We start from the raw sequence: 9,124 nt of genomic DNA, 5'->3' as shown, positions 1-9,124 counted from the left end.
CAAACCGGCCATCCCTATATAGGATCCGAACCTGCGGCCTTGGTGTTAAAAGCACCACACTCTCCCGAGTGAGCCACGGGCCGGCCCTGGAGTTTTCTTTTTATTGGCTTTTGTTCTATTTGGGTTTGGTTTTATTTTTCTTCTTTTATGGGGGTTTTCTTTTTGGAGGGTTTCTTCTTTTTGTTGTGGTTTTCTTATTGTAGGGGGATTTTTCTTCCTTTTCTTGGCTTTCTTTTGGTTGGGGTTGTCTTTTTGGTTTTTTTTTTTTTTCCTTTTGGGAGGGGTTTCTTCTGTATGTTGTGGTTCTCTTCTTTTTGTTGGGGTTTTCCTGTTTTGGGTATTTTCTTCTTCTTGTGGGTGTTTTCTACTTCTTTGGGGTGTTTTCTTCATTTTTGAGGTGTTTCCTTCCTCTTTGGGGTGATTTGCCCTTTGGTGTGTTTTCCTATTTGGTGTGTTTTCTTCTGCTTGCGGTTTTCTTCCTTTTTTGAGTTACTTTCTTCTTCTTTTGGGTGTCTTCTACTTCTGGTTGTTTTCTTCCTATTTTGGGTGTTTTCTTCCTTTTATGGGTGTTTTGTTCTTCTTTTGGTTATTTTCACTGTTTGGGTGTTTTCTCCATCTTGGGGTTTTTTCCTTCTTCTTGGTGTTTTCTTCTACTTTTTTGGTGTTTTCCTCTTTTTTTCTTATTTTTTTTCTTTTCTGGAACAACTTCTCAGCCAGCTCTGTCTTCACATGCTACCCTGAGTGCAGTGCACTGGTGACCTCCATGTTCTAATTGGTCTGGATGGAGAGAAGCAATTGGCAGCCTCCTGATGCAGCTGGAGACCCATGGCACGGGGAAGGGGGCACAGGGCACTGGCTCACAGGGTACCTTCCCAGGTACCATTTCATGTGAGGTCTCCACCACCCCAGTTTACAGGTGGGGAAACAAAAGCCCAGGAGGTGAGTGTGGAGAGCAGGCTGGCAGCGCATGTGGCACACCAGCCTCATGAACCCAGTCTACAGCTTAGCTAGCTGCTCCTGGAGCTCATGGGCCTGGGACAGCATGCAGCTGGTGGTGGCGTGGTGGTGCTGAGTGCCCTCCAGCACCTGCCTGTGCTGCTTGCCTCAGAGCCCGGCAGCCCACCCCAGCTCCAGCAGCCACTCCTCCTGCTCTCGGCTCAGGTGGCTCAGACCCTCACTGTCTTTTGCCTGAACCTGGAAATGACCCACCAGGCTCTCCAGCTGCTTCTGCATCTGCTCAGCCTCCACCTGAGCTGCCGTTCTTCCTCACTGGGCCCTGCTGGAGGCTCTGGAGGTGGAGGCTCAGCTGAGAAAGGAATCAGATAATAAGGGATTCTGGCTTCTGAAGCTGCACAAAACCCTCTTCTTGACCCACAGCTCCTAATTCAGCCTCACCCCAGATCATGGCTTAATGTCTAATCATTCCTCATGCCCAGATGATGGTCAGTCATTCAAACCACTTTCTTTTTTTTTTTTTTTCCTTTTTGTCTTTTTTACTGACCGGTAATGGGATCGCAACCCTCGGTGTTGCACCCCCACCACGCTCAGCCAGTGAGCAGGAACTGGTCTCCACATGGGATCCGAACCCTCGGCGGGAGCGCCGCCACACTCCCAAGCGGCGCACTCTCCAGTGCACCACTGGGCCGGCCCCAAACCACTTTCAAATAGAGTTCTTCACATTCTTGTGCTCAAGACAACTGTGGGTGGCTGACAATGGGCACCCCACCCCTCTTTGCAGATGGGGACACTGAGGCTCAGATGAGCAGGCTTGCTGTGTGCTGGTGCACACCTCTTTCTCTTCCCCCCGCCTGCTCCCAGTCCACAACAGCCCCAGCTTACCTGTCCACCTGCTTACATTGGCCAAGCAGGTCTCTGGCTGATGGAACTGATGCAGGCCCTGCTCCTCCCTCAAAGCGTGCACCTACCCAGAGCACAGGGGCATGAGCCATGGAGGGAGAAGCTGCAGAACGAACAGCCTGCCACCTCTCTCTCTACCTCATCCCCTGGGCTGCAGCCACTCACTTGCTGTGGCAAGAGCTTGGATGTCTCGAGCTTCTTCATCTGGAGCTTCCAGGCTGCCTTCTCCATCACAAAGACCTGAAGCTTCCTTTTCGTTTGGGGCCGGCAACACTTGTGGTCCTCATCATTGTTCCTGTGGCCAGAGGTGATGGAGAATGGAAAGAATGAAGAACAGAAAAGACCACTTTGATGATCAACACACTGACTTTTTCACACAATCAGAGGACCATGGCATGGAAGGGGATCCCAGGAGCCAAGAGTCACAAGTGCCAGTCCAGAGAGTGAACATGGATTGCCTGAAGCCACACGCAGGTCACTGGCAAAGCTGGGGCAAGAGCCTGACTCTGCACATGTTGAAACCTGTGCATCCACCTCGTCATGCTCACATGTACCCTTCCACCTCCCACCACATTGCCCATGCTGAAGCCCCCCAGACCTGCCATCCACCGTCCCCCTCCTACCTGTTGTCCTCCAAGTGTAGGTGGAGAGCATCTCACTTTTTCTTCAAGTCGTGGTAGGACTGCAAATACAGAAAGGTGAAGTCAGGATTCGGCAGGGAGAAGATGTAGTCAGGACACACTAACAACGACACCTACAGCAACCATTCGGCAGTAACTTTTCCTCCCCCTGAATCACACTTGACATCTTTTTCAAGGCATTTCCAAGCCCATGTTCTCAATTGGTTTTACCAAGAACTCAGTAAGGGTGGAAGAGGCAGGGAAAGATATCAAATTTACAGCTGGCTGGCAGAGGCCCATGGATATCAGGTCATGTTGCCATTGTTATGACTGTCATCACCATCATTTGACTCTGTATTGAGCGCATCACCAGCACCATGCTAACAATCCATCGAATCCTCACAACCACCATAGGAGGGAGTTACTATTATTATCTCCATTTTGTAGGTGAAATACAAAGTATTAGATGTTAAGTGCTAACATCACTTACAGCTGGGATGTGAACATCCCGGTCTATCTAATTCTCTAAGGCCATTTTTCCTCCAGGGGTGGAGGCGCAAGCATGAGGGCAGGTGGCTGGGCTCACCCTCTTGGCCTCCTTCTGTTGCACAGAGACAACAGTCAGACTCCACTGCAGCTCTTTTATCTGCACTCATGTGAGCACAGGCAGCTTACCAAATGTTCACACTCCCCTGGAATGACAGAGGTCAAGATGGAGACCAAAGGACTCCCCTGAAGGCCTGCCAAGGCGCCAGGTTGAGGGAGGAAGGGTGCCCAGATTGACACCTGCTTTCTGCCAGACTGCATGGTGAGCACTGGCCAGGGCTCTCTCTAACTGTGCCTTTTCAGACAGTAAGACATCAGTGGTCTGAATCTGAGCCTTTGGGAGAAAAGCCAAATGGGCGCTGAGAGAGGGAAAGGAAGGTTCTCCAGGGGACATGATGGATGCCATACAGTCCACTCACCTGCAGTTGTTCCTGCAGGGAATTTGCCTACTGACAAACTCTAGTAGCTCGTCTACTCTCCTGCTATGGTAAGAGGAAAGAAACATCTCTTACCCGGGAGGCAGAGATGCAACAGCAAGGGACAGGCCCCAGGAATGCCACCAATGGCCCAGGACAGGCCCACTAGTGAGACTAGATTCTCAGGGACCTCGTGGGGCTGAGAATGGCGTACAAGGGGGAGCCTTCTCCAGGTTGGGAGTGGGCGAGACAAGCCTGTGGCCTCTCCATCTGAGTCTTTCCCCAAACCCATCAGACATGGAATGAATGAACAAAGAAATCATGTTCCTCTTTCCAGTTCATCCAGAGTTTCCTGCTGCTGTTTTTTCTGTGTGGAGAATCATAGGAAAGTGACTGAGGTTGTCCCCCTCAGCTCCATTCCCCAGACCAGAGTGATGGACAGGGATGGATTTTCAAGGAAAAGCTCTCACACCCTAAGGGGACGCAAACTGACAAACTCTCCTCAAACTCCCAAGGAAAGAGAATTTGGGTCTTTGTTGTTTTTCATTCACATCTGAATCTGGATTCTCTTTAAAAGACAGCCACAGAAACCTCTAGGAATGGACGCTGAGAAAGGAAAGACTACCCTTCTCCCAGCTTGTGATTCACAAGGGTGTGATTCTCAAGGTATTCACCATGAACCACCCACTACAGGACTGGGACTGTTCTTAATAGCGGGGATCCAGGAAAGTAAAGGACAGGCAAGATCCCCATCTCCCTGATGTTTCAAGTGTGCCTAGAAATCTTTCATTCTTCGAGCTGAAAGAGACATTTGACAACCTGTAATTCTATCTCAGGACACTCAAACCCAGGCAGGAGAGGTGGCTTGTCTAAAACCAAACACAAAGCAAAGCAAGAACTAAGTCTGGGTGGGAACAAAGGGCTTCTGACAACAGTCAGTCTAGTGTTTCCAGCAGGGGGACACCCCAGGGCACATGTGGTGAGGACTCAAGCAGGGGTGTCTGGAGAAGAGGAAGTGGGCAGACAGGGCAGCAACAGAAAGAGCCATGCTGCATGGTCTGGGGTCCCTCCCGCTGAGACCTAGGCCCTCCAGCACCCCATTCTCCTTTGGCATCAGGGTCCCCCAGCCCTTTTCTTCAGATTCCCCAAGGAGAAATTGGAGCCCAGGATTGGCAACATGGAATTAGGGGACCCCACTGGACTCTTACCAATACCTGGATCATGCTCGTTTGATGTTTATTTTCTATGTAGCTAGAGTACTGGGCTACTGCCAGATCTAGGCACCGGCTCTGATGCGCATGCAGAGAGGAGGAGTTGGAGGAGGTCTGGGGGGAGAGGTAGAGAGACCAATCATTAGCGGTGGGGGTGGCAGCTGTCTCAGCTGGCAGCCGGGCACCCAGCCCCCATCATGGGAGGTGGTCAAGAGGCTGGCCTGCAGGGCACTTACCTCCAGCTCCTTCACATAAACTGATGTTACAAAGGCCTCCCCACTGATGTATGATGTAGGCTAAAAGAGATGAGAGCAAACATGGAGACACTCTGTCCCCCTCAATGGCTAAGCCCTCTGACATCCTTTCTTCCCCGTCAACTGGCAGAAGTCTCTTTCCTGCCTGACCTGGACCAGGCCCTCCTCCTGTAGCCCCTTTGTGCCCAGTTCTCAAGGTCTCTCTCCCACATCATCCCTCCCCTCCTGAGCAGCTCTTACCCTGTACTTTTTTTTTTTTTTTGGTGGTGGTGGTGACCAGTACAGGGATTGAGCCCTGGACCTTTTTGTTATCAACATCATCCTGTGCTTCCTGCATCAGGATCCAATGAGACAGCCAAGCTCATGGTCGGTCTGCGTGCACAGCTCCAAGGGAGAAGACTCAGAGTCCTAAATCATATCCCTAGCAGAGGGAGAGGTCGCATTCAAGCCCAGTCTTCTTAACCAGTCCCTGACACTTCTTCCATGATCGTTACCACTACCCTTTACTGTCCCTCGAGTCCCCTGTTCCCAGGAGCCTGACCAGCCAAGACTCACCTCCTTAGGCAACTGGCACCCCGCAGAAGTGGTTGAATCATTTTGTTCTTTGCTCCTGGAGGACCACCAGGCCTGTTTCTCTGTTGGTAATCTTTTAACTGTGAAAAGAAAAAGCAGAAATATTCAGGAAACCTATAAGCCCCTATACTTGCATCCTACTTCACAGTTTTTAGAAAATATTCTTACATATACCACCTGATTTAATGCCACCAGGAACCCTATAACGTGTTGTAATGATCAGTAAATGACTGAAGGAATGGGCTGATAACATGACTAAAAAAAGGCAGTAATGGAATTTAACTTCAGTCTTCTGGGGCTTTGTCATGAATCAGCAGCTGCCAGGTGGCAAAAGACAAGTCAGACACTGTGGCCCTCTCTTACAGAGCTGTGAGAGCTGCACACCAGCACTTCTCAAATGTTCACGTCAATGTATCCTAATGGCAGAAGTCATGAGGGCACACCCTGAGGGATCTGTGGGCCTAACAAAGAGAGGACAACCCAAGCATCACTTCAGAAAGAAGTCTATTACGATCTCACAAATCTAGGCAAATGTCACCCCTAAGTACATTAATAGGTTTTTTCCTCTCTCAAAGAATCAAGGAAATATGATCCTTCAGAAAAAGGCCCCCTATGAATCCTGTGGCACCCCAGATTGAAATGATCTGGGCAAGATTCAAGCTGTGAAGTTCATTGCCCGGGATTTGTTCCACAGCAGATAGGCACATCTCCTTCCAGAGAGCACTGACTGACAGGCGCTCTGGTCCCAGAATCTTAGGGAATTTATGTGTGAGATACAGACTCAGCTATAAATTGTAACATGTCTGTAGAGAGTAGAAACCTGGGAGAAAACCAAACCAAACCCATTCTCCCAATTGTCACCCAGAGATATTGTCAACATTTCGAGCTCACTGGTGAAGTGCAGGCTTTTCAGGTAGTCAATGTCTAAGCGAAGAGAGTGAGGGAGCCACAAACCTCTCAGTCCTTGTTCCCCTAGTCCCTTGTCACCTTCCAAATGGAAATTTATGCCACAACCAAAGAAGCTGGAAAGAGAGTGAAAAAACTTAGGGGACCGGGTCATCAGGTCTAAGGCCGGGCTACAGGCTGTAATGACAGGGGGCACCTGGCGAGGGCAGGGGCTGGGCCGCTGAGGGGGTAGTAATGGCTGAGAAGGCTTTGGTGAGGGGAGTCAATAGGCGCAGAGGGTCAAGCCCTGTGTGCCTCAGAAGTGACACAGTGTCCCGACCCTGTCCCACCATCAGAGGGATCTCGGCTGGGTCCCGGGCGTGCGATACAACATGCTATACGTTATTCTTGGCCACAGCCAGTTTCCTCTGTCATGTTTCCTCTGACATCTCGGGTCAGGGAAAAGGAAAGGGGAGCCACATCACCATCAACCAAGCACTGGGGAATTGCTTCCTTCAGCTGACAGCTCAGATGTGCAACTGCGCCAGAGCTGGTGGGAGCCAGTGGTACTAGGCGACACTGCAGTGGGCGTGGCCTCAATGCTCACAGCCCATTAGTGGATGAGAACGATGAAACTAATGGGGGCATGGCCAGGACACAGCGAAGGGTGGAGTCACAATGACAGCTGTGATCACTGGCCCCACCCACCCCTGGGAAGGGCCCCCCCTTGGGGAAACGCTTGGTGCCCATGCAGCTCCTGTGCGACCCTTCATGGCAATTGTCACAGAATTCAAGGCACCCGGCAGAGCAGAGAGGCTGCTGTCCAGTCCCCGCCCTGGCCCTTCCTGTGGCAGTTCAACCCCTGACCCGGGGGCATAGGACCCCAGGGCTAAGGAGGTGGGTGAGGAATGGACAGCAGAGGAGAGTGTACCACTTCACAGTCCCTTTCCAGACTCCTCACAGCTCTGCCCCAGAATTTCTCATCCCAGAAACCACCTCCAAAGACTCCCATCCAGTCCTCCAGATGCTTCTCCACTCGCTCCCTTCCTTGAGGGTGTTTTCATTGATCCTGGGAACATAGCTGTCCCCTCCCAGCTGGGTCCCATCCAGGTCACTCATGCTTGCCAGATGCTCCTCCTCTCACACCCCACAGCACCCTCTTTCTCCCAGCATGGGCTCTGGGTCCCATCAGCCTTTCACCTCGGATGCCTCAAGCCTAAACTGGGGGTGGGGCTTAAACTATAAAACTCACAGAAGAACACATATGTGAAAATCTTCGTGGTCTTAGATTAGGCAATGGTTTTCTAGGCGTGACATCAAAAGCACAAGCAACGAAAGAAAAAAATGGATAAACTGAACACCATCAAAATTAAAAACTTTGTTGTTTCAAAGAATGCCAAACAGAAAGTGAAAAGAAACATGAATGAAAGTGAAAAGAAAACCACAGAATTGGAGAGAAATTTTACAAATCTTATATCTTAGAAGGAACTTGTACCTAGAATGAATACATTAAAAAATGACTAGAACTTGATAATAAACAGATAAATATCCCATTTTCTTAAATTGGCAAAAAATCTGAATACCCAGTTTCCTAAAGAAAATATACAAATGGACAATAAGCACATCAAAAGATGCTTGACATCAGTAGACATCAGAGAGATGTAAATCAAATCCACAATGAGATATCCCTTCACACCCACTACCATGGCTATAGTCACAAAGATGCATAAAAACAGTGTTGTAAGGATATGGGGAAATTAAAACCCTCACATACGGCTGAGAAAAACGTTCGATGGTGCAGCTACTTTGGAAACAGCCTGAAAGTTCCTCAAATGATTCCTTGTAGTTTCCATATGATCCAGTAATTCCACTTCTAGGTATATGGCAAGAGAAATGAAACTAGGCATCCACACAAAACCTTGAATACAGATGGTCATAGCAGCATTATTCGTAATAGTCCAAAGGTGGAACTAGCCAAGTGTCCATGAACTGACGAATAAACAAAATGTGGGATATCCATGTAAATAAACATTCAGTCATAAAAAGCACTGAAGTACTGACACCTGCTACAACTTCACATGAACCTTGAAAACATTATGCTGAGTGAAAGAGGCCAGTCACAAATACCCCATAATGTACGATACCCTTTTAATTAAATGTCCAAAATGAGGAGATCTGTAGGAAAATAAAGTAGATTAATGGTTGCCTAGGGTTGGAGGGGATGGAATAATTGGGGATGATGGCCAAGGGATTTAGTTTTGGGGCAATGAAAGTGTTCTACAATTGTCGTGGTGATTGCAAAACTCTGAGTGTAGTAAAACCCATCTAATCACACCCTTTAAATGGGTGAGTTGTATGGCATGGACATTATATCTCAACAAAAGCGGTTAAACAAATGTGCCGTGACTTCATCATCTCCTTAAGATATAGACGTTGCAACAGCCCGATGCGCAACATAATGACTAGGAAAAAGCCAGATAAACTATAAAAATCTTATATTTGGGGCTGGCCCGGTGGCGCACTGCTACAGTGCGCCGCTTGGGAGCTAGGCGGCCCTCCCGCCGAGGGTTCGGATCCCACATATAGACCGGTTCCCGCTCACTGGCTGAGCGAGGTGCGGGTGCAACACCGAGGGTTGCGATCCTGTTGCCGTCCGGGTCCGGTATGGGCGCAGCACCGAGTGTTGTGATCCCATTGCCGACCTGGTCTGGTACGGGCGCGACACTGAGGGTTGCGATCCGTTGCCGGACACGAAAAAAGGA

The sequence above is a fragment of the Galeopterus variegatus genome, unplaced genomic scaffold (assembly GCF_000696425.1).
Source record: "Galeopterus variegatus unplaced genomic scaffold, G_variegatus-3.0.2 Scaffold3885, whole genome shotgun sequence".
NCBI lineage: Eukaryota > Metazoa > Chordata > Mammalia > Dermoptera > Cynocephalidae > Galeopterus > Galeopterus variegatus.
This window is presented reverse-complemented; position numbering follows the sequence as displayed.